The 26,602-nt window shown below is 53.4% G+C and overlaps 1 protein-coding gene across 5 annotated transcripts in view; it reads right to left on the reverse strand.

Annotated features, from left to right (window-relative positions):
- Positions 1–26,602, reverse strand: part of NAV1 (neuron navigator 1) — a 201,751-nt gene that overhangs the window by 153,515 nt on the left and 21,634 nt on the right. The gene's annotated exons all lie outside the window — the stretch shown is intronic.

Below are 26,602 nucleotides of genomic sequence, written 5' to 3' on the forward strand. Positions count from 1 at the left end.
CCCTGCTCCTTGTCCAGACCACGCGGCGGCGGTCTCCTGGGCCCAGGAAGCTGGGTCAGGGGAGATGCCTCCCCGCCCCAGGCCGGGGGTGCCACGGGAGGCAGGAAATGAGAGGCAGCTGTGGAGGATGCAGGCCGGGAAGCGTCCCCACAGCGCTGGCAGCAGGTGGGGCGCGGGCACAACCTCCCAAGCTACAGGGAGGGGAGGGCCCTGCGGGAAGGGGTCTCAGTATTGTCCCCTTGGGCTCAACTGGAGGCCCCTGGGGCACGTTGGTGGTTGTATGAGAGGCTGTGGTCTGCATGGAGGCTCACCCAGAAGCTCCAGGCTAAAGACTGGGTGTGTGTGTTGGAAGGGGGAAGGTGGGTTGTGGGGCCAACCCCGGGGGTCTGGGCAGCAGGCGGGCTATGGGGGTTCGCACTGCCTCCTCATCATCCCTTCCGCACCCTTCCTCTTATCACAGACCCCTTCCCCAGGGGGCACGGCCTTCAATCCCACCTGCAGCCTCAGAATGATGGGAAAGGACCCTCAGCACCAGCCCAGCCCTGGGGGGCGTGGGCCACTGGACTAGGCCTACCATTCGGAGGAGGAAGAGCAAGGGCCCCGCCCCCGGCTCCCAGCACAGCACTTACACGAGCCCAGCTTGGCCTCACACAACCTGGGAAGCAGACACCGTCACCCTCCTTCACAGCAGAAGCAACCCAGGTCCCCAGCTGTGTGGTGGGCCCAGAGCCATTCCTGGCTGGCCTCACGGTGAGCCTGGGGCGTGGGGGCCGCCCTCTCCCGGGGCCTCCCTGGGGGGAGCAGAGCAGAGACCTCACCCTTTGCCGTGCTGACTGCACACACGGTGCTCCCTCCCCGACCCAGGCAGTCTCCCGGAGAAGGAGCAGAGACCCGCCATCCCAGGCCTGCCCCCTGTGCTCGCCTCAACCTCGGGGGCAGGGACGGGGCAGGGGCCCCGGGAAGAGCCCGACCCCCCTGAGGCCCCTGCGGGCCAGGCGCTGCTGCTTTCAGCAGGCTCCGTGCTGGACAGCTCCCGGGCTGCAGCCCAGGTGGGCACCGCGTCCTGTTGGGGTGGGGGGCCCTGTGTGGCTGCCTCGCCCACCACCGCCCCATCCTCCCATCTCTCCTGCCACCGGGGCGTCACAGACACGATCTGGTTCCCAGCCTCCCACCCAGTCCCCTCCCTGTGGGAACCCAGAGCCCCAGCCATCCTCTGAGGGCAGGCGGGCCATCCTCAATGAGTCTGACCACAGACCTCTTCACAGCTGGCTCTGGGGGCCCCTCCCACCTCCTGCCAGACCCCGTGCAGCCTGAGTGTGCTCACGTCCCTCCGCTCCAGCAGCCGCCTCCTTCCCCTTCTCCTGGTCATCCTGAGAGCCCCAACCTTGCAAACAGGGCCCCTGAGGCACAGGGCAGACCGGCCGACACAACACCTCCTCAGCACGGGGCCAGGGTGGCTGCCGGGAAGGGCCTTTAGAGCCGCTGCTGGGGCCGGAGGTGTGGTCCTGTCTCGCAGGCAGACCAGGCTCCCGGGCTCTCAGCTGCGGCTTCCCCGGCACCTGCGCACTTGGTCTCTCCGCCCACCTGCTCTGGGGGTGGTTCCGTACACTGACCCCCGGGGCCAAGAGTCAGTCTGGACACCTGCTCATAGCTCCTGCCCATCCCGTGTGCCTCCACCGGCCCCGCTGGGCGGGAGCAGAGGCAGGAGGGGCAGGGCTGGAGTGGGGGAGCCTGTGCGCCCGTGGGAGCCCCAGTCTGATGGGGGAGGAGACCCCATGCCAGGCTCAGCGACCCCGCCCCTCTACTTCGGCTGCAGCCCCTACTCAGCCCTGGAGACCCAAATTTCCACTTTCCGAGGGACGGTTTGGGTTTGGAGATGCATTCGCTGAGGTGTCCGTGCACCGAGAACCCTGGTGATGGGAAGGAGGGGGTGACTGAGGGGTGTGGCCCCAAGCTGAGAAGGGCCGCCTCCAGGAATGACAGACCAGCAGGGCCCAGTCACCCCGGGATGCACCCTGGGGCTGCAGGTGTGGCTCTGATGGAGGAACAGCCCCGAGGCTGCTGCCCCGTCTGCAGGGAGCCTCCGTCTGGCCCACAAGGCCTGGCTCAAACCCACCTCGCGTCCTTGGGACATAACCACCTGCCTCGTCCTGCCGCTCTTCCGGACTCAGCCCTCAGAGCAGGAGTGTAGCACCACCGCCTCCAGGAAGGCCTCCGTCACCGCCTCCTCCAGGAAGGCCTCCCGTCATTCAGTTCCTGAGGCCCACTCACTCACTGTTGACCCTTCAGTGCCACTAAAGGGACAAGCGAACGAGATGTGGTCTGCAGAGCCCAGTGGTCAGCACACCTGCTGTGTGTTCCAGGGAAGCCCTTACGCACTGTTTCATCGATTTCATCACCAGCCAAGGGGCTGAGTCAGAAGCTCTGCAGACCCACTCCAGGCCTGGTGGTGGTTTTGCCCGCAAGGCGGGTAGCACCCTCACCTCATGCCTCCTCTGCCCCTGGGGGCGGGAGCTCAGTGCATCCAGGGCGTCTCCACCATGCCCACCTGCAGCTTGCCCCAGACCTAAGCAGGCCGTGTCCCTCGGGAAGGGGGCCAGCAGGGGCTATAGCCAGGAGCTCGGGGATGGTGCGGTCACCGGAAACTCCCTACCTCCTGACTCAGCTGTCTCACTGCCCAGACTCCCCTGGGGGCTGGGGTGGGTGCTGAGAGCGATGAGCAGGAAGGGGATTCTCGGCCAGAAGGGAGTGCGGAGACCGGGTCGGGCTGTGGGTCTCCTGCCCAGAGGCCTGCACCAGGGGGCTGAGCTGTGGAGACCTGCACGCACCCGCACACACAAGCACACACATCCGCACGCAGCCGCACATGCGTGCACACGCTTGCACGCGGGCACACACACCTGCACACACCCACACACACCTGCACGTGCAACCTTCCCCAGCAACACCCAAGCTCCCCACACCCGCCCTCTGCCAGGCCTGCTCTGCCCCTCCCTGGGTGGGGGCACCCAGCTGTGATGGAGCCCGGGGCAGGGCCCCACTCAGGGGGGCTATGCAGATGAGCACCCCACTCCTCGCTGCCTGAAAAAGGTCTCGGGGGCACACTGCCCCTTTCGGGTCCAACCTGCCCTTGCTGCTGAGGGTAACACACCAGCTTCAAGCCCAGGCGACTCCTGGTGCACAAGAGGAGACATCGAGGGTAGAGCAGGGAGAAGCCAACACCCTGACTCACACGGAGGCAAAGGAGACAGCAGGCTGGGTCCTCGTCCTCAAGCCTGGGAGCTCAGCCTCAGTCCTCTCAGAGCGGGTTCGCCCCCATGAGAAGTGATGAAGGAGGAGAAAGGGGCGCCAGGTGAGGGAGACAGGAGGCCGTGCAGACGGTCCCTGTGGGTCACGGGTGCGGCCTGTGACCTCCTCGCTGCAGAGGTCCCTGCTCAGAGGGACCGTTGGACCGCCTCCAGCTGTACCAGACCAGAGGGCCTGGCCTGCCTCACCGCCCTCCCCGGCACCTGGAGCCCGGCCGTGCACTGACTGCAGTGTGGTGAGAGGCCTGGTCGACTGATGATGAGCCCAAGGCCTGGCGCAGGCACAGCTCTGACCGATGCTCCGGCCTGGCCACCCGCCTGCCACCCGAGTGGAATGGCCACCCGCACCTGCGGGCCATACCCGGCTCGCCACGTGGCCACTACCGCTGTGTCAGAGAGACACGGCCCGGGCCTCCAGGACCAGGAAGGAAGGGACGCGCAGAACTTCCTGAAGGGCTGGGACTGTCCCAAACCACGCTTGTCACGGCACTTAAACGACAGCTTCCGTCTGTGAACGCTCACTGGATTTTCATTTCACGCACCTTGTACCTCAGTAAACCAGCACACACAGCAGGTCAGCAGAGCCTCAGTCCTGGGGAGGTCTTCGGCTGGGCCTCGAGGAGGTAGGCACCCAGGTGCAGGCCCTCCTCAGCCTGGACTGCTGATGCCGCCTTGGCACTTACTAACCGGGCCTGCAGTCTCAGCTTCCGAGACGCTGGCATCCTCCTGACGGGGCGGCCCAGGGAGAAGCTTCCTTAGTGGTGAGCCCAGAGCAGGGGCTCTGGCAACAACAACAACGCTTCCTTCCTTGTTTTACAGGCTTTCCACACAGTAACTCACTTAACATCACAGCAACTGTACGACGTGCTAAATATCATTAGCCCCATTCTATGGATGACATTCTACGGCAGCTGTGCGGTGCAGGAGCAGCGGAGCAGAGATACCCCGCGTCCAAGGTCAGGAGCAGCAGAGAGGATACACTCCCCGTCCAAGGCCGGGAGCGGCAGCCATGATGAGATACCCCTCGTCCAAGGTAAGAAAACCCCACTAAGACGGTAGGCGCTGAGAGAGGGCATCAGAGGGCAGACAGACAGAAACCACAATCACAGACAACTAGTCAATCTGATCACATGGACCACAGCCTTGTCTAACTCAATGAAACTAAGCCATGTCATGTGGGGCCACCCAAGACGGGCGGGTCATGGTGGAGAGGTCTGACAGAATGTGGTCCACTGGAGAAGGGAATGGCAAACCACTTCAGTATTCTTGCCTTAAGAACCCCATGAACAGTATGAAAAGGCAAAAAGATAGGACACTGAAAGTTGAATTCCCCAGGTCGGTAGGTGCCCAATATGCTACTGGAGACCAGTGGAGAAATAACTCCAGAAAGAATGAAGGGGTGGAGCCAAAGCAAGAACAACACCCAGTTGTGGATGTGACTGGTCATAGAAGCAAGGTCCGATGCTGTAAAGAGCAATATTGCATAGGAACCTAGAATGTCAGGTCCATGAATCAAGGCAAATTGGAAGTGGTCAAACAGGAGATGGCAAGAGTGAATGTCGACATTCTAGGAATCGGCAAACTAAAATGGACTGGAATGGGTGAATTTAACTCAGATGACCATCTATTACTGAGGGCAAGAATCCCTTAGAAGAAATGGAGTGGCCATCATGGTCAACAAGAGTCCAAAATGCAGTACTTGGATGCAATCTCAAAAATGACAGAATGATCTCTGTTCGTTTCCAAGGCAAACCATTCAATATCATGGGAATCCAAGTCTATGCCCCGACCAGTAACACTGAAGAAGCTGAAGTTGAACGGTTCTATGAAGACCTGTAAGACCTTTTAGAACTAACACCCAAAAAAGATGTCCTTTTCATTATAGGGGACTGGAATGCAAAAGTAGGAAGTCAAGAAACACCTGGAGTATCAGGCAAATTTGGCCTTGGAGTACAGAATGAAGCAGGGCAAAGGCTAAGAGTATTGCAAAGAGAACGCACTGGTCATAGCAAACACCCTCTTCCAACAACACAAGAGAAGATTCTACACAGGGACATCACCAGATGGCCAACACTGAAATCAGATTGATTATATTCTTTGCAGCCAAAGATGGAGAAGTTCTACACAGTCAGCAAAAACAAGACTGGGAGCTGACTGTGGCTCAGATCATGAACTCCTTATTGCCAAATTCAGACTTAAATTGAAGAAAGTAGGGAAAACCACTAGACCATTCAAATATGACCTAACCCTAGCCCCCACCCTCACCCTCACCCACACCCTAACCCTTATGATTATCGGTGGAAGTGAGAAATAGATTTAAAGGACTAGATCTGACAGACAGAGTGCCTGATGAACTATGGACGGGGGTTCGTGACACTGTACAGGAGACAGGGATCAAGACCATCCCCAAGAAAAAGAAATGCAAAAAAGCAAAATGGCTGTCTGAGGAGGCCTTACAAATAGCTGTGAGAAGAACACAAGCCAAAAGCAAAGGAGAAAAGGAAAGATACAAGCATCTGAATGCAGAGTTCCAAAGAATAGAAAGAGAGATAAGAAAGCCTTCCTCAGTGATCAACGCAAAGAAATAGGAAAACAATAGAATGGGAACAACTAGAGATCTCTTCAAGAAAATTAGAGATACCAAGGGAACATTTCATGCAAAGATGGGCTTGATAAAGGACAAAAATGGTATGACCTAACAGAAGCAGAAGATATTAAGAAAAGGTGGCAAGAATACACAGAAGAACTGTACAAAAAAGATCTTCACGACCCAGATAATCACAATAATGTGATCACTCACCTAGAGCCAGACATCCTGGAATGGGAAGTCAAGTGGGCCTTAGAAAGCATCACTACGAACAAAGCTAGTGGAGGTGATGGAATTCCAGTTGAGCTATTTCAAATCCTGAAAGATTTGAAAGGGCTGCACTCAATATGCCAGCAAATTTGGAAAACTCAGCAGTGGCCACAGGACTGGAAAAGGTCAGTTTTTATTCCAATCCTAAGAAAGGCAATGCCAAAGAATGCTCATACTATCGCACAATTGCACTCATCCCACACACTAGTAAAGTAATGCTTAAAATTCTCCAAGCCAGGCTTCAGCAATATGTGAACCGTGAACTTCCAGATGTTCAAGCTGGTTTTAGAAAAGGCAGAGGAACCAGACATCAAATTGCCAACATCCGCTGGATCATGGAAAAAGCAAGAGAGTTCCAGAAAAACATCTATTTCTGCTTTATTGACTATGCCAAAGCCTTTGACTGTGTGGATCACAATAAACTGTGGAAAATTCTGAAAGAGATGGGAATACCAGACCACCTGACCTGCCTCTTGAGAAACCTATATGCAAGTCAGGAAGCAACAGTTAGAAACGGACATGGAACAACAGACTGGTTTCAAATAGGAAAAGGAGTACGTCAAGGCTGCATATTGTCACCCTGCTTATTTAATTCATATGCAGAGTACCTCATGAGAAATGCTGGGCTGGAAGAAGCACAAGCTGGAATCAAGATTGCCAGGAGAAATATCAATAACCTCAGATATGCAGATGACACCACCCTTATGGCAGAAAGCGAAGAAGAACTAAAGAGCCTCTTGATGAAAGTGAAAGAAGAGAGTGAAAAAGTTGGCTTAAAACTCAACATTCAGAAAACTAAGATCATGGTATCCGATCCCATCACTTCATGGCAAATAGATGGGGAAAAAGTGGCTGACTCCAAAATCACTGCAGATGGTGATTGCAGCCATGAAATTAAAAGATGCTTACTACTTGGAAGGAAAGTTATGACCAACCTAGACAGCATATTGAAAAGCAGAGACATTACTTTGCCAACAAAGGTCCATCTAATCAAGGCTATGGTTTTCCCATTAGTCATGTAGGGATGTGAGAGTTGGACTATAAAGAAAGCTGAGCACTGAAGAATTGATGCTTTTGAACTGTGGTGTTGGAGAAGACTCTTGAGAGTCCCTTGGACAGCAAGGAGATCCAACCAGTCTATCCTAAAGATCAGCCCTGGGTGTTCATCAGAAGGACTGATGTTGAAGCTGAAACTCCAATCCTTTGGCTACCTGATGCGAAGAGGTGACTCATTTGAAAAGACCCTGATGCTGGGAAAGATTGAAGGCGCGAGGAGAAGGGGATGACAAAGGATGAGATCGTTGGATGGCATCACCAACTCAATGGACATGAGTGAGTAAACTCCAGGAGTTGGTGATGGACAGGGAGGCCTGGTGTGCTGTGGTTTATGGGTCTCAAAGAGTTGGACATGACTGAGCCACTGAACTGAACTGAGCCAATGGATGACTATTTCTCTCTCCTTATTGGAAAGTGGGAATTGTCAACCTTTTCCTGTCCAGGTCTCTCGAGTGTGCACACAGAAGGAGAACTGATAGGTCAAACGGCTTCGCTGTATTTAACTTTTTGAGAAATGGCCAAACTGTTCTCCAGAGTCACTGCACGATTCTCACTCCCACCAGCCATGTATGAGGGTTCCAACTTTCCCACACTCTTGTCAAGCCTGTCATTTTCTGTCTTTTTGATAACAGCCATCCTCACAGCTGTGAAGCAATAGCTCATGGTTTTGATTTGCATTTCCCGGATGACTAATTGGAGAAGGAAATGGCAACCCACTCCAGTGTTCTTGCCTGGAGAATCCCAGGGACTGGGGAGCCTGGTGGGCTGCCGTCTATGGGATCACACAGAGTCAGACACGACTGAAGCGACTTAGCAGCAGATGACTAATGAGGTTGAGCCTCTTTTCATTTGCTTGTTGGTCATCTGTGTGTCTTCTCCAGAGGAACATCTGTTTAAATCTTTTGCCCATTTTAAAATTGTTGTCTTCTTTATTGTTAAGTGTAAGAGTTCTTTATGTATTCTGAATACTGGGCTCTTATCAGATATATAATTCACAAACATTTTCCCTATCCTGTGGGCTGTCCTTTCTTTCTGGAGAGTGTACTTTGAAACACAAAAGTTTTAAATTTTGATCAAGTCCAGTGTATCGATGTTTCCCTTTGGTGCCTGTGATGGAAGAGCGTTTCAGAGCCTTTTCCATATTAACACAGATGGAGATTCCAGAAGGCAGATGAGCGACTGCATTTCCAAACCACAGCTGACCTCAGGAGCCCAGCCGCGAGCCTCCATCAGGGGCGCACCGACCTCAGGAGCCCAGCCGCGAGCCTCCGTCAGAGGCACAAGCAGGACTGGAAGCCCGGGACTCCCTCTGAGATGCACAGCTCCCAGGCTCTCAATGCTCTGTAGAAACGCCATCGGCAAAAGACAAGACATCACAATTTTAAATCCTCACACCGGGAATGTCCAGCCCAGGGCCCTAGCTCAGGGACGACGTGCCGAGAAGCTGCTCAGACCTCGAGGGGTGGGGACAGAAGACCAGCGCCTTGTCGACAGCCCCAGTGGGGACCCGAGTCAGGGAGCGCCATCTCATCAGCTGGGCTGGGGGCGGGGGCAGCACCTCAGTCAGCTGCTTTCAAAGTGAGGACGGGCCTGCTTCTCAGGCTTTCCAGCTCCACCCTGTGCAGAAGCAAGGGCTCCACTCCCCAACCCCGGGGCTCTGGGGTCTGGGCTCCCTGCCAGCGGCCAAGAGCTTCCTAGGGCCCCTCCATCGCTGTCTGCACCCGACGCTCCAGGCCCTTCTCTTTGATGACTCAGGAGCAGACCAGCCATCTGTGCGGAAGGTCCAGGATCCGAGCTCGGAAGGGTGTCTGAGCAGTCCCAGCTGTCAGCCGACCCAGGGTAAGCCCAGGCAGCTTCTGTGGACGTGGGGCGACTCCAGAGGCCGTCCAGGAGGGGTCTCGGCGGGTGGCCAGGGGCTCTGCTTCCCACAAGCTCGTCCTGCCCTGGAGCTCCATCTCTGAGCTCAGTCTACCCAGCTCGCAGCAAGAGCCCAGCGCCCGGAGATTATTCAGACTGTTTATTCCTCGACTTTCAGAGCTTGCACACACATCCCAGGCAATCCCTCAGTCACACTGGACCAGAGGGAACGTGGTTCTTTCTGATTCATGCTTTCCTGAACAGACAACCGTCCCGGAGACAGTAGGGAGTCAGCACTCAGACCCTCTGTCTTCAGTCAGGTCATCTCTCCCTCTGCATTCAGCTCCATCGTGTGAGGAGCCACTGAGGTGGGTGGCCCCCTTCATCCACGGGGTCACGGAGAGGGCAACGGAGCTGAGCCAGTCCTCTGCTGCCGGGCGCTTGGCCGTGGACAGCTTCGTCCATCCTTCTGAACCTCATTTCCTCACATTTACCACGGGAATGACATACACGGGGACGTCCTGGCACGTGCTCGGGAGTCAGTAAGCGCCACCTTCCTTCTCAAACCACTGTGTCGAGAGATCATGGAGGGTAATGGGATCACTCAGCTGGAAAGGATCTCAGAGGCTCTCCGGTTGGATCCCCTCGTGTTTCAGAGGAAGAAACTGGAGCAGAGAGGCTAAGTGACTTGCTGAAGGACAACACTCACCGTGGGGCCACGAGTCCCGCTCAAGGTCGTGGCCAGCAGGTCCTGGCCGTCAGTCACGCATGCACTCTGCCCAGAGGCACAGGGCCTCAGCTGCAGGAGGACCCCGGGCTGTGTGCAGTTACTCCAGGAGCCAACAGCGGGAGCAGCCTCCCGGGCAGATGGCCGTGGAGGACAGGATTCCCAAGGCCCAGAAGGGCACCTGTTGGCCCACGGTCACCCCACGCAGCTGACAGAGCCCGTACCACGGGCCCTGGCTGCGTCCCGAGTGGCCCTCCCAGGCCCAGAGGGTCCCAGCAACAGCAGGGGGTGGTTAATGATGCCAGCCTCCAAGGGCTCTGCAGAGAAGGCCCCGCAGCCTGCGGATAGAGCAGCAGGAGATGACAGCTTTCTAACCACAGCTGAGGACAGGCTGGGATTTTGGAGGCTTGGACAATTAACACAGCTGAGCACCAGTCTGATGGGCCCTGGTGGGAGCCTTGCCCTGAAATGCCCCCTCTCCAGGCTCGGGGATCAGGGCCACTGTCCCCACATAGGTCAGCTGGGGAAGCAGGGCCAGGCCGGGCACACAGAGGAGCAGGCCGGGCGGAGAGGAGGCTGGACAGAGCTCAGTGACCCCCACCGTGCCCTGTCTCTGCGGAGGGGTGCCCGGTCTCCGCAGGAGGAGGGGGCGGGCCGCCGGGTCTCGGGGGAGGGGCACCCGGTCTGAGGGGAGGGACGCCGGGTCTCCGGGGAGGGCGGGGGCAGGTCCTGTGGACGCTTTCCTGTGGTGAACATGGAATGTGGCTGTGGGGAGACCCACCAGACCTCACCAGGACCTGGTTGATTGACCCCTCCTCTCAAACGTGGCAGCTGAGTTCTGGATCTTCTTTTGTAATTTTCAAACCCTCCATGATTTACACGCCCAGTTCGGTGCGACAATCCCGACCTGTCCACCTCTCCAGCTTTGAAGTCTCTGCTATGACACGCTGGGCCCAGCGCATGCACAGCTTGACCCCTCCCTGCCCCCACTCCTTCTCAAAGCCTGATCTCGTTTTTCGAGCTGGGGCCCCCTCTCCTCCTGCCTCTGTTCCACCCTATGAATCTTGAATCTCGTCTCCTAAACATCCCCCAAGGTCACCCTGCAGTCCACCCCATCACCACTGTCCACGCCCCACCCTCACTTGAACAGAACACAACCCTGCTGAGTGGACTCAGCACTTCCTGTGTCGTCCCTCCCAGCGTGACAGCTGAGAACACAAATCTGACCACATAATTTCAGGCTTCAAGGGCTTGCCTGGCACACTGGGCCCTCTGTGGTGCTGAGCCCACTCCCTCCCCTGCCCCCTCTGCCAGCTTCTTGAGTTTCATCACACCCCTCCCTCCCAGCCCCACCCCACTCAGCACCAGCTCCCTGAACCCTGGTGCTGTCTGATGGCTCCAAGCCTCTGTACCTGCTGTTTTCCTACTGTGTCTGGCCAGGAATCTGCTTATCTGCCACAGTTTAGCTCAAGCACCACGACCTCTTCTAAGAGTCCAGCCCTGCTTCCACCCATCCTAGGGGTCGGGACCCCACCTCCTTCCAGCCCCCAGCAGACAGCATCTCATCTGCTACCAAAATACTCAGAATGTTTGACTAGATTGTTTGCACATCTGCCTCTCCTTTGGGCTTTTAGAAAGCAAAAAATTAATTTCATTTGTCTCTGCATCTCTAAAGGCTGGCATAGACAAGTGTTCAAAAATAATCCGGGGAAGGTGTGGTGTATTTCTCCGTATTCACCAATGAAGTACAACTGAAAATCCTGGACATGATCCATTAGACAGACACGAGAGGACTGACCCTAAAATGGAGAGAGGAAAAGGCAGATTGACGAGGGGAGCTCCTGAGGGTCTCACGGTGGTGAGGTCCCTGGGATTTCTTTTCTTCACGCACCCCAGACTTGGAGCTGAGGAAGCTGGTAACTCAGAGATGCCAACAGGCACCAACAGGAGCCTGCTCTCTGCAGCCAAAGGACCAGGAAAGAGAACCTGGCAAGACAGAGAACTTTCGGACACTAACTGCTCCTCCTCAGCGACATCCACCCACAACAGCCAAAGCTGAGTGAGGAACAGAAGCCCCTCTCCCTCCCAGGCTGAAGCTGTAATGAGATGCTTGCTGGGTGTTGTCAGAGTAGGACCCCCAACCTGCTGGTAATGAGGCCACAGCCTCTCTCCGTGGTCAGTGGAGACCAAGGGAGGAGCCGGACTGCCCACCCCCACCCAGTGGTGATGAGAAGCAGAAGACAGAAAATATAAAGAAGAAACAAATGGAAAATTTTAAGTTGAAAAACACAAGGGCTGAAATATAAATCTCGGTGGATGGGATCAACAGCAAAATGGAGGAGACAGAACAAAGAATCTGTGAGCCAGAAGACAGAATAGACACTACCCAAGATGAACAACAGAAAGAAAGCAGACTGAAGAGAGAAGCACATCCTTAGGGGCCAGAAGGCCTAGTTCATGTCCCTGAGGTCACAGCAAGAGAGGAGACAGGGGATGAAGCCGAGAAAGTTGTCCAACAAATAACGGCAGAAAACATCCCAAAGTCGGCAAGAGACATAAACCTGCTGATCCAAAAAGCTTAGCGGACGACCAGCAGGGTGAGCCTAAAGAAACCCACAAGACACATCACATGACACTTCCCCAAACTACAGACAGCAAAACAGTAAACTCTATCTATTAGTTTATGTATTAGTTATCACGACTGAACTAGTCGCTCAGTCGTGTCCAGCTCTTTGCGACCCCACAGACTGCAGCACACACAGATGGACAGGCCTTCCTGTCCATCACCAATTCCCGGAGCTTGGTCAAACTCACGTCCATCGAGTCAGTGATGCCGTCCAACCATCTCACCCTCTGTCATTCCCATCTCATCCCGCCTTCAATCTTTCCCAGCATCAGGGTCTTTTCAAGTGAGTCAATTCTTCACATCAGGTGGCCAAAGTATTGGAGCTTCAGCTTCAGCATCAGTCCTTCCAGTGAATATTCAGGACTGATTTCCTTTAGGATGGACTGGTTGGATCTCCTTGCAATCGAAGGAACTCTCAAGAGTCTTCTCCAACACCACAGTTCAAAAGCATCAATTTTTGGCATTCAGCTTTCTTTATGGTTCAACTCTCACATTCATACATGACTACTGGAGAAACCATAGCTTTGACTAAACAGATCTTTGTTGGCAAAGTAATGTCTCTTCTTTTTAATATGCTGTCTAGGTTTTTCATAGCTTTTTGTTCAAGGAGCAAGTGTCTTAATTTCGTGACTTCAGTCACCATCTGCAGTGATTTTGGAGCCCAAGAAAATACAGTCTGTCACTGTTTCCCCATCTATTTGCCATGAAATGATGGAACTGGATGCCATAATCTTAGTTTTTTGAATGTTGAGTTTTAAGCCAGCTTTTTGAGTTAAAACTAAACTTTATCTTTGGGGGGAACAATTAAAATGACTGGATATCTCATCAGAAACCGTGGAGGCCAGAAGGAAGTGGCACAGTATTTTTAAAGTGCTAACAGAAAAGAAGCAGCAATGCATAACCCAGCAAAAATATCCTTCAGGAATAAAAGGAAAGTCAAGAACTTCTCAGATAAGGGGAAACCAGGAGCATTTGTTGCCAGCAGAAAAGACTGGCTCAGGGAAGTTCTCTAAACAGAAAGGAAATGAAAGGGAAGAGACCTCAGAACATCAGGAAGGAAGGGAAAAATCCAGCAAGCAAAAAATGGGTAAAGACAATAAGGCTTCCTTTTCTTATATTTTCTAAATCGTGTTTGATGTTTGAAGCAAAATTTATAACACTGTCTAATGTTCTGAAAGTATATAAAGAAAATATTTAAGAAAATTATAAACAGGGGAAAGTAAAGGGATGTAAAAATAAAGTTTCTAACTCTCCCCCAAACTGATAGTCAGAAAACACCAGTGGACAGTGACAAAGTGGGCATATATAATTTAACACCTGTAGCAACCACTAAAAAAACCATGCAAAGGTAAGCGTAAGACTCATTATGGTGGTCATTTTGCAATAAACATAAGTGCCGAACTGTTATGTTGTAAATCTGAAACTAATATTATGGGTCAATTATATCTTAATAAAAAACTATGGATAAATTAAAGTGGAATTCTAAAAAACTGTTCAAGTAACCCAGAGAAAGGCAGGAAAAAGAAAACAGAGGCATAAAAAAACAGAGAAAACAAGCAAAAAGAAAAATGGCAGACTTAACTCATCCAATATGACATAGATAATTTGAATAGCCATGTACTTATTTAAGAAACTGAGTTCATAGTTTAAAAACTTCCCAAAAAGAAATCTCCAGATGGTTCCACTGGAGAATTCTACAAATATTTGAAGAAGAATTAACACCAAGTTTACATAATTTCTTTCAGAAAATAGAAGAGGAAACACTTCCCTCTTTTTGAAACTTTATGAAATGATTTATTCCAATGCCAACACCAAAGGTAGAACCAAAAAACCGCCACCGCGGACCAACGTCCCTTATGAGCACAGACACGGAAACCGCCACCGCGGACCAACGTCCTTATGAGCACAGACACGGAAACCGCCACCGCGGACCAACGTCCTTATGAGCACAGACACGAAAACCGCCACCGCGGACCAATGTCCTTATGAGCACAGACACGGAAACCGCCACCGCGGACCAATGTCCTTATGAGCACAGACACGGAAACCGCCACCGCGGACCAACGTCCTTATGAGCACAGACACGGAAACCGCCACCGCGGACCAATGTCCTTATGAGCACAGACACGGAAACCGCCACCGCGGACCAACGTCCTTATGAGCACAGACACGGAAACCGCCACCGCGGACCAATGTCCTTATGAGCACAGACACGGAAACCGCCACCGTGGACCAACGTCCCTTATGAGCACAGACACGGAAACCGCCACCGCGGACCAATGTCCTTATGAGCACAGACACGGAAACCGCCACCGCGGACCAATGTCCTTATGAGCACAGACACGGAAACCGCCACCGCGGACCAATGTCCTTATGAGCACAGACACGGAAACCGCCACCGCGGACCAATGTCCTTATGAGCACAGACACGAAAACCGCCACCGTGGACCAACGTCCCTTATGAGCACAGACACGGAAACCGCCACCGCGGACCAATGTCCTTATGAGCACAGACACGGAAACCGCCACCGCGGACCAATGTCCTTATGAGCACAGACACGGAAACCGCCACCCGCGGACCAATGTCCTTATGAGCACAGACACGGAAACCGCCACCGCGGACCAATGTCCTTATGAGCACAGACACGAAAACCGCCACCGTGGACCAACGTCCCTTATGAGCACAGACACGGAAACCGCCACCGCGGACCAACGTCCTTATGAGCACAGACACGGAAACCGCCACCGCGGACCAATGTCCTTATGAGCACAGACACGGAAACCGCCACCGCGGACCAACGTCCCTTATGAACACAGACACGAAAACCGCCACCGCGGACCAACGTCCCTTATGAGCACAGACACGGAAACCGCCACCGTGGACCAACGTCCCTTATGAGCACAGACATGGAAACCGCCACCGCGGACCAACGTCCTTATGAGCACAGACACGGAAACCGCCACCGCGGACCAACGTCCCTTATGAGCACAGACACGGAAACCGCCACCGTGGACCAATGTCCCTTATGAGCACAGACACGGAAACCGCCACCGTGGATAATGTCCCTTATGAGCACAGACACGGAAACCGCCACCGTGGACCAACGTCCTTATGAGCACAGACACGGAAACCGCCACCGTGGCCCAATGTCCCTTATGAGCACAGACACGGAAACCGCCACCGCGGACCAACGTCCTTATGAGCACAGACACGGAAACCGCCACCGTGGCCCAATGTCCCTTATGAGCACAGACACGGAAACCGCCACCGCGGACCAACGTCCCTTATGAACACAGACACGAAAACCGCCACCGTGGACCAATGTCCCTTATGAGCACAGACAGGGAAACCGCCACCGCGGACCAACGTCCCTTATGAGCACAGACAGGGAAACCGCCACCGCGGACCAACGTCCCTTATGAGCACAGACACGAAAACCGCCACCGTGGACCAATGTCCCTTATGAACACAGACATGAAAACCGCCACCGCGGACCAATGTCCCTTATGAGCACAGACAGGGAAACCGCCACCGCGGACCAACGTCCCTTATGAACACAGACACGAAAACCGCCACCGCGGACCGATGTCCCTTATGAGTACAGACACGGAAACCGCCACCGTGGATAATGTCCCTTATGAGCACAGACACGAAAACCGCCACCGCGGACCAACGTCCTTATGAGCACAGACACGGAAACCGCCACCGTGGCCCAACGTCCCTTATGAACACAGACACGAAAACCGCCACCGTGGACCAATGTCCCTTATGAACACAGACACGAAAACCGCCACCGCGGACCGATGTCCCTTATGAGTACAGACACGGAAACCGCCACCGTGGATAATGTCCCTTATGAGCACAGACACGAAAACCGCCACCGCGGACCAACGTCCTTATGAGCACAGACACGGAAACCGCCACCGTGGCCCAACGTCCCTTATGAACACAGACACGAAAACCGCCACCGTGGACCAATGTCCCTTATGAACACAGACACGAAAACCGCCACCGCGGACCGATGTCCCTTATGAGTACAGACACGGAAACCGCCACCGTGGATAATGTCCCTTATGAGCACAGACACGAAAACCGCCACCGCGGACCAACGTCCTTATGAGCACAGACACGGAAACCGCCACCGTGGCCCAACGTCCCTTATGAACACAGACACGAAAACCGCCACCGTGGACCAATGTCCCTTATGAGCACAGACATGAAAACCGCCACCGTGGACCAATGTCCCTTATGAGCACAGACACGAAAACCGCCACCGCGGACCAACGTCCCTTATGAGCACAGACATGAAAACCGCCACCGCGGACCAACATCCTTATGAGCACAGACACGGAAACCGCCACCGTGGACCAACGTCCTTATGAGCACAGACATGAAAACCGCCACCGCGGACCAACGTCCTTATGAGCACAGACACGAAAACCGCCACCGCGGACCAACGTCCTTATGAGCACAGACATGAAAACCGCCACCGCGGACCAATGTCCCTTATGCGCACAGACATGAAAACCGCCACCGCGGACCAATGTCCCTTATGAGCACAGACACGGAAACCGCCACCGTGGCCCAATGTCCTTATGAGCACAGACATGAAAACCGCCACCGCGGACCAACGTCCTTATGAGCACAGACACGGAAACCGCCACCGTGGACCAATGTCCCTTATGAGCACAGACACGGAAACCGCCACCGCGGACCAACGTCCCTTATGAGCACAGACACGAAAACCGCCACCGCGGACCAATGTCCTTATGAGCACAGACACGAAAACCGCCACCGCGGACCAACGTCCTTATGAGCACAGACACGAAAACCGCCACCGCGGACCAACGTCCTTATGAGCACAGACATGAAAACCGCCACCGCGGACCAATGTCCCTTATGCGCACAGACATGAAAACCGCCACCGCGGACCAATGTCCCTTATGAGCACAGACACGGAAACCGCCACCGTGGCCCAATGTCCTTATGAGCACAGACATGAAAACCGCCACCGCGGACCAACGTCCTTATGAGCACAGACACGGAAACCGCCACCGTGGACCAATGTCCCTTATGAGCACAGACACGGAAACCGCCACCGCGGACCAACGTCCCTTATGAGCACAGACACGAAAACCGCCACCGCGGACCAATGTCCTTATGAGCACAGACACGAAAACCGCCACCGCGGACCAACGTCCCTTATGAGCACAGACACGAAAACCGCCACCGCGGACCAATGTCCTTATGAGCACAGACACGAAAACCGCCACCGCGGACCAACGTCCCTTATGAGCACAGACACGGAAACCGCCACCGTGGACCAACGTCCCTTATGAGCACAGACACGGAAACCGCCACCGCGGACCAATGTCCTTATGAGCACAGACACGGAAACCGCCACCGTGGACCAACGTCCTTATGAGCACAGACATGGAAACCGCCACCGTGGACCAACGTCCCTTATGAACACAGACATGAAAACCGCCACCGCGGACCAACGTCCCTTATGAGCACAGACACGAAAACCGCCACCGTGGACCAATGTCCCTTATGAGCACAGACACGAAAACCGCCACCGTGGACCAATGTCCCTTATGAGCACAGACATGGAAACCGCCACCGTGGACCAATGTCCCTTATGAACACAGACACGAAAACCGCCACCGTGGACCAATGTCCCTTATGAGCACAGACACGGAAACCGCCACCGTGGACCAATGATGTCCCTTATGAACACAGACATGAAAATTCCTACTAAAGCATCAGCACGTAGGATTCAGCAACACAGAACTACACACTGTGGTCAAACGGGGTTTACTGCAGGGATGCAAGGCTGGTTCAGTATCCAAAAATCAATCAATGTCATCCAGTATCTTAACAAGATGAAGAAGAAAACTGACATGGTCCTGTCTGTCAGTGTGAAGAAATCTGACAGAAACCAACACCTGTTTATGATTTTTAAAAAACTCTCAGGAAAATAGCTCTAAAGGAGGACTTCCTCAACTTGGTAATCTACAAGAGTCGTATAGCTAACATACTCCGTGCTTTATCCCCAAGACTGAAAATAGGCAAAGACGTCTACTCTTGCCACTCACCGCTCTTATTTAACACGGTGTTGGGTGTTCTAGCCATTGCAATAAGGCAAGGTTAAGTAATAAAGTGAGAGCCATCAGATCAGAAAGGAAGAAACAAAACTACCCTGATTTTCAGATGACATTACTGTGAAGAAAATCCCAAGGAATCTATAAGAATAAACTCCTAGAACTAATAAGTCAATTCAGCAGAGTCACCAGAAATGACATAAACGTGAAAACATCAACTGCATTTTAATAGGCCAACAATAAACACGTAGAAACCAATATTTATGATATTATTTGCATTGTTAAAAAAAAAGATCTGACACCAGAAGCACAGGCAACAAAGGTAAGAATAGAAAAACTGGACTACAAAATTTAAAACTTCTGTGCATCAGAGGACACAATCAACAGAGAAAAAAACCCTATGGAATGGGAGAAAAGTATTTGAAAATTATATATCTGACAAAGAATTAATGTATAGAATATATGTAGAACTCCTAAGATTCAACAACAGCAAAAAAAAAAAAAGAAGTAAAAAATGAGCAAAAGACTTGAACAGACATTTCTTCAGAGAAGATATATAAGTGACCAAGAAACATATGAAAAGATACTCAGCATCGCTAACCATTAGGGAAATGTACAGTGAGATCCAACCTTACGTCCACTACAACGGCTCCTATAGAAAGAAAACACAGTACTCCGATGTTCACTGCAGCAGCGTTTACAATAGCTAAGACCTGGAAGCAACCTACATGTCTATAGACAGATGAGTGGATAAAGGAGTCGTGGTACAAATGTACAATGGAATGTGACTCAGCCATTACGAGGAATGACTCTGGGTCAGTTCTCGTGACGTGGATGAACCTAGAGCCTGTTATACAGAGTGAAGTAAGTCAGAAGGAGAAAAACAAACACCATATATTAATGCACACATACGGAATCTAGAAAAACGGTACTAACGAATCCATCTGCAGGGCAGAAATAGAACCACAAATAGAACAGATTTGTGGACTCAGCAGGGGAAGGAGACAGAGGAATGAATTGAGAGAGTGGACTGAATCGCAGACGCCATCGCATGTGAAACAGACCGCAGTGGGAGGTGCCAGGCTGCACAGACAGCTCAACCGGGCTCCAAGACGACTGATGGGGTGGGCAGGGAGGTGGGGGGAGGTTCCAGAGGAAGGGGACACATGCATATGTACAGTTACGGCTAATTCCTGTGCTTGTACGACAGAAAGCAACACAACACTACAAAGCAATTACCCGCCATAAAAAATAATATAGAAAACAGAAAATAACAAGGGCTGGTGGAGATGTGGAGATGTGGGAACAGAACCCTCGTGCGCTGTTGGTGGGAGCGTAGAATGACGCAGCCGCTACGAAAGCAGTGCTGCGGATCCTCTAAACGGAGCACGACCGTATGATCCCGCAATCCCACTTCTGCTATACAACCAAAAGAGCTAAAAACAAGGTCCTGAAGAGACGTGTGCGTGCCACGCTCAGAGCAGCATTATTCATGATGGCCGGGATGGGGCAGCAACCCATGTCCGCTGTGGCTGAATGGATGAACGAATGCGGTGTGCATATTCAGTGGAGTATTGCTCGGCCTTGGAAAGGAAGGAAACTCGGACATATGCTACTGTGTGAATGAACTTTGACAACATGAAGACGAGAAAAGCCAGACGCAAAAAGACAGACACTGTGTGACCCCACTGCTGTGAGGGCCCTAGAGTCAGATTCACGGACACAGACAGTGGAGGGTGGCTGGCAGGCCTGGGGGGCGGGGCGCAGGGCAGTGACACCGTGGGGCACAGTGGGACAGCACTCAGCACAGCCGAGCCGCACACACAAGGATGGTCAAGACAGTCAGTTCTGCTCTGTGTATTTTACTACTAGTTTTTTTAAAAGAAATATTTATGTGCCAATCTAATAACATGTATAGGGTTTGTAGGCTGACAACTACACAATGCTGATAAAAGAAATCAAAGATGACCTAAATAAATAAAAAGACATATCATGTTCGCAAAGTTCAAGATTCAGCACAGAAAGATGGCAATTCTTCCCCAACTGTTATATGGGTTTGACAACAATTGCTACCAAAATCCAAGCAAGTGTTTTTGGAGACATAAAGGTTATTGTAAAATTTATACTGCAACACAGGGAACTAGAATAGCGACAACAATTTTGAGAAAGAAGAACAGACTAGGAAGAATCTGTCTGCCTGGCTGTGATAATTACTCCGTAGCCACAGTAATCGAGGCCTTGTGGTATTGGCAGAAGGACAGACGACAATCGGCAAACAGGTCAATGCTGGACAGAACACGGAAGCCAGCGGTACACCCACACAAACCTGACCCGCTGGTGTCTAAAAAGGTGCAAAGTGATGCAACAGAACAAAGACAAAGTTTTCAACGAACGATGCTGGAGCAGCTGGACATCCACAGCCAAGATGAGCCTCAAAGAGCAAAACAAAAAAAAGAAGAAAAAAGAGAAACGAATCTTAACCTATGTTTACACCGTACACAAAAATTAACTCCAGATGATCATGGACGGGAACGCTTCACGTAAAACTTCTGGGAAACAGGAAAAGAGCTCCGGGACCTGGGTCTAGGCAGAGAGATCTTAGATCTGATAACAAAAGCACAGTCTATGAAAGGGAAAGCAGACAAAAGGACTTCATCAAATATTTAAACTTCTGCTCAACCAAAGATGCTGTTAAGAGGATGAACAGACAAGCTAGGAGGAAATACTTTCCAATTGCACATCCAGCAAAGGACCAGTACGTCGGATACATAAAAAACTCTCAAAACTCAAAATCCAAACAATTCAATTAGGAAATGGGCAGATGACATGAAGAGACATTTCACCAAAGAGGATACACAGACGGCTAAATAAGTCCATGAAAAGAAACAGTATCATCAGCTGTCAGGGAAATGCAAATTAAAACCACTGCACTCACGTCAGAATTTATAAACAGTTACAACACCAAAAGCTGACGGGGACGCCAAGAAATGGATCGTTCGTAGGCTGCTGGTGGGAATGTAAAATGGTGCAGCCTGTTTGGAAAACAGCTGGGCAGTTTTCTTTAAAACACTTTAAACCCACGACCACCCACAGCTGTGCTCAGGCTCCCAGCACCATCCAACATACTCTGCATCTATGAGCTCATCCAGTCACCAGAGGGACCCTGGGAGGTCAGTTCAGTTCAGTTCAGTCGCTCAGTCGTGTCTGACTCTTTGCGACCCATGAACCACAGCATGCCAGGCCTCCCTGTCCATCACCAACTCCCAGAGCTTGCTTAAACTCATGCCCATTGAGTCAATGATGGCATCTAACCATCTCATCCTCTGTCGTCCCCTTCCCCTCCTGCCCTCAATCTTTCCCAGCATCAGGGTCTTTTCAAATAAGTCACCTCTTCACATCAGGTGGCCAAAGGATTGGAGTTTCAGCTTCAACATCAGTCCTACCAATGAACACCCAGGGCTGATTTCCTTTAGGATGGACTGGTTGGATCTCCTTGCAGTCCAAGGGACTCTCAAGAGTCTTCTCCAGCACCACAGTTCAAAAGCATCAATTCTTCGGCGCTCAGCCTTCTTCACAGTCTAATTCTCACATCCATACATGACCACAGGAAAAACCATAGCCTTGACTAGATGAACCTTTGTTGGCAAAGTAATGTCTCTGCTTTTGAATATGCTGTCTAGGTTGGTCATAACTTTCCTTCCAAGGAGTAAGCGTCTTTTAATTTCATGGCTGCAGTCACCATCTGCAGTGATTCTGGAGCCAAAAAAAATAGCTGTTTCCACTTGTTTCCTCATCTATTTGCCATGAAGCGATGGGACCAGATGTCATAATCTTGGTTTTCTGAATGTTGAGCTTTAAGCCAACTTTTTCACTCTCCTCTTTCACTTTCATCAAGAGGCTCTTTAGTTCTTCTTCACTTTCTGCCATAAGAGTGGTGTCATCTGCATATCTGAGGTTATTGATTCTCCCGGCAATCTTGATTCCAGTTTGTGCTTCATCCAGCCCAGCATTTCTCACGATGTAACTCTGCATATAAGTTAAATAAGCAGGGTGATAATATATAGCCTTGACGTACTCCTTTTCCTATTCGGAACCAGTCTGTTGTTCCATGTCCGTTTCTAACTGTTGCTTTTTGACCTGCATACAGGTTTCTCAAGAGGCAGATCAGGTGGTCTGGTATTCTCATCTCTTGAGGAATTTTCCACAGTTTATTGTGATCCACACAGTCAAAGGTAGTGCTGCGATTATCCTCATTTTACAAAAGAAGGAACGATGTCTCAGAGAGGTTAAACAGCTTGCCCAACGTCACACAGCTCAAAAAGAGCAGACACCAGAACTTGAACCCAGGAATCTGGCCCCAGAGTCCACTCTTAGGGCCACTGTACTACAGGGCCTCTTTATTTATTTTTTAATCTCATAATAGATTTTAGTTTTTTTTTTTAATTGGAGGATAATTGCTTTACAATAATGTGCTGGTTTCTGCCCTACACCCACATGGCTCAGCCATAGTACGTATGTCCTCTCTCTCATGAACCCCCCTCCCACCTCCCACCCGTCCCACCGCTCTGGGTTGTCATAGGACCAGGTCTGAGCTCCTGGCATCACTCAGCAAATTCCCAGTGGCTATCTCTTCTACATACGGAGATGTCTGTGTTTCAATATTGCTCTTATCAAGGCCTCTTTCAGAGTCTCCTGGACAGAGGCTTCTGTGGGCAGGGCTGGCCCAGGCTGTCTGGAGCCTGGGTGGCCGAGGGCAGCTGGGGGGCTGTGGACGGTCCCCCCTCCCCTCACCGGGCAGAGTGGGCAGGGCTGACCCTGCCACGAAGACCAGCCTCCCGGGAAGAGGGCTTCCTGGAGTCAGTTCAGGCCGTGCAAAGCCACAGAGCCGCCTGGCCCAGCGGCTGGCAGCCCTGCTGAGGAGCTGGTCTGACCTTCTCCTCGGCCACACCCAGGGCAGCCACATCCGGGGCTGACCGCGGGGGAGGGCAGGCGGTCTGGAGACGGTGCCGGCCTCCATGATCATCACGAGGGTCCTGACTGCAGGACAGCGAGCAGCTGTGGGGGAACAGACGCTGAGTGTGAGGACGGTGCAGGGACGTGCCGGGGCGGGCAGGCGGGCTGCACACTCCACCCGTCACATGGGCCTCTTCCAAGGTCCGCATCTGTTCCCTCCCGGAGGTTCGGGCGCATGCACCTGCGTCAGGAAGCAGCTCCCCGGGTGAGCAGCCCCACTGTGGGCCGGCTCCCTGCAGCCTCGGCTGGGTATCCAGCTATCTGTGCGTCCTCTGAACCGGTCAGGGCGTCTGGCCGAGATGATGAATTCCTCAGGGACAGCTCTGTGCGCGTGTAATTCAATCTGAGCTTGACCAACACAAATAAACACGATGGACGTCAGGGCTTTAAACAAAGTTTGATGGTTTACTTTTGAGGGGGGCCCATCTGTGGAGGCTCCCAGCGATGACCGAGCTCTGGGAAGGCTAGCCTGGGCCCAATGCGGGGAGGAGCGGCTGGAAGGGGACGCCCGGAAGTACACGGCCAGACGCCACCCCTCAGGATGTCCACGGGGCCAAAGGGCCTCTGCTGTCCTGGAAAAACTAACCCCCGTGTGTCTTCCTGCAGAGACTGAGGGCCCCGCCAGCCTTCTCGCTGGCAGTGAGCGGGTCAGATGGGCACAGACGGCCCACTTCGCTGGCAGCAGCGGGGACTTCAGGATGAACAGGAACCTGCCCCCATATCTCTGGATTGGAGCCCCGAGCTTGCCCGGAGCTAAGAGTCTGGCCTGGGACCTGAGTTCTGCAGGCCTGGGAGGGTCTGTTTGTCACAGAACCACCCCGCACGCCCCAACCTGGAGGCGCCCCGCATTCCTGCTGCCCCGGCTTGTGCACGTCCCGCCACACGCCTCAGATCACGCACACGTCAGTGAGACGCTCCGTCATGAAGGCCTTTGCCCGAAGGTGCTCAGGGACGGCGGCGGGATGACGGGATGATCAGACTTCGGCAGCCCCCGAGGACGCACGGCCCACTCCCGCGGCCTCTGGACGGGGTGTGGTGGGCACCCCAGGCTGAGCTGCTCAGACCGTCTGCGGCTTTTCCACCGTGATCAACGGTTCTGCAGAGAACATTCTTGCTGCTAGACTTTGTACACGTTGATGAGCATTTACTTAGGATGAATTCCTATGTAATCCCTCTTTAATAGTGGGATAAACAAAACCATATTAGGAAGGGGAATGTGCTGCAGAAGAAAAATAAAAGCTACAATAAGCGATTCTCACTAAAAAAAAAAAAAAAAAAGGAGGCTGGCCAGGCCCCCAGTTCTCAGCTGTGGGCAACCAAGGAGCTGCTACAGAGTTGGGCTCCCAGAGCCAGAGGCCAAGGGCAGTCACCTGGGTCCCTTCGTCAGGGCCTGGTCCTTGCTGTGAGGGGTGAGCACGCTTACAGAGGCCCAGAGGACACGGACTCAGCTGTCCGGGGGGTGAGCCAGGCCACAGCGGCCTCTGTGCTAGGACCCGGCCTGCACGACCTCCGCCCCATCATGTTCCCACCCCACGGCCACCCCACCCTCTGCACGTCCAGGAGGTGAGCACCAGGCCCGGGAGGTGCCCAGCGCCGCCCTCACACTGCTGGGGTGGGAGGTTCCGGCCCAGCCAGGCCCCGAGGCCAGCAGAGCTCAGCGTGCGCAGGCAGCCCGCACCATGGTCAGCAGGCCTGGTGGGGATGGAGCAGCCCCGGGCTCCTCCACCCTCGTGGGGGCGGGGTGCACGTGGACACGGCGGAAACGGGTGCCGAAAGGCTGTGAAGCTCAGGAAACGCAAGGCTTGGTCACCTTAGCAACGGGCCACCAGGGTCAGCGCCAGAGCAGAGGCAGCTGCAGGGCTGGCGCTGGAAAAGAGGAAACAGCATCCGGCCCAGGTCCCAGGGATGGGCCTCCCGCTGCCACAGCCAGGCTCCCAGGAGCTGGCCAGAGCACAGGGGCGGCAGGGCCTCCACCACCCAGGGCTCGGCCCTCAGACAGCCTGGGGACACCCTCCAGCAGAAGCCGGGCCGTGAACAGGGTGTCCCACCCCTGGGCGCTGGGCAATGTCCCAGCCGCTCTGAAAACTCACCTCTCGTCTTCTTTGAGGACAGCCTTGAGGGGGCGTGTGCCTGGCTGGGGGCCCCTTCCCGCCACTGACCTATGCTTCCCACGAGCTGTGACTGCAGGCCCAACAGGGACAGGCTGTGTGGCCAGACGCCCCTGGGACCAGAGGGCACAGGGCTGGGCGTTCCGACCCTGGCAGCTGCTGGCTTGCAGGTTTGCTGCTCTGTGTGGGAGGCCCGGGGGCCGGGGGGGGCAGTGGGCACGGCCGCACATGGGCTACAGCCTCACCAGGGAGCACCGCGCTCACACGAGAGGCCGAGCGCCCACCAGGATCAGACAGCTCTGTGACGGCTCTCTCACAGTAAATAATCCTAGTAACAGCATCAGTAGTGAATCATGAGGGATGAAGCAGGTGCTGTATTTACGGTTGGAACCTCGTCACACAAACGCCCTCACTGGTTCTCACGAGAACCCCGTGAAGCAGGCAGGCAGGCGACAGCGTTCCCTGTACTTCGCAGATAAACTAAGGACGAGCGGCAAACTGACTCGTCCAGGGCCGCCCCGGTCAGAAGCCTCCAGGGCCTGGCCCTGTGGCCTCCGCCAGGGTCTCGGGGGTTGTTCAGGAGAGCTAAGGGCGCACGGATGGACGCTGGGAGGGCCTCTGAGGGCCCCGACAGGACAGCGGCCCCTCCTTCCCGCTGCCCCCGCACCCAGCATCCCGGCACCGTCCCTAGAAGATCATGCTTCTCACCAATCATTCCGTAAGCCGCTCCTCCAGCTTAAGGACACCGTCCCTTCCCTGCAACCCCTCCCCACCCCGCTTGCCCCAGTTTAGGTATTGACTCTGGGTCTGCAGGAAGAATCCAACTGACTTCGGTTTTTGGCAGATCTGTGATATTTATATCCTCCAACAATGCCTCGTGTCAGTCACTTAGAGCGTGTGAATTCAAGCCAGGCCTGAAATAGCAGAACAGAAATACACCTGAAGGAC

This window comes from Bos indicus, chromosome 16, assembly GCF_029378745.1.
Source record: "Bos indicus isolate NIAB-ARS_2022 breed Sahiwal x Tharparkar chromosome 16, NIAB-ARS_B.indTharparkar_mat_pri_1.0, whole genome shotgun sequence".
NCBI classification, from domain to species: Eukaryota; Metazoa; Chordata; class Mammalia; order Artiodactyla; family Bovidae; genus Bos; species Bos indicus.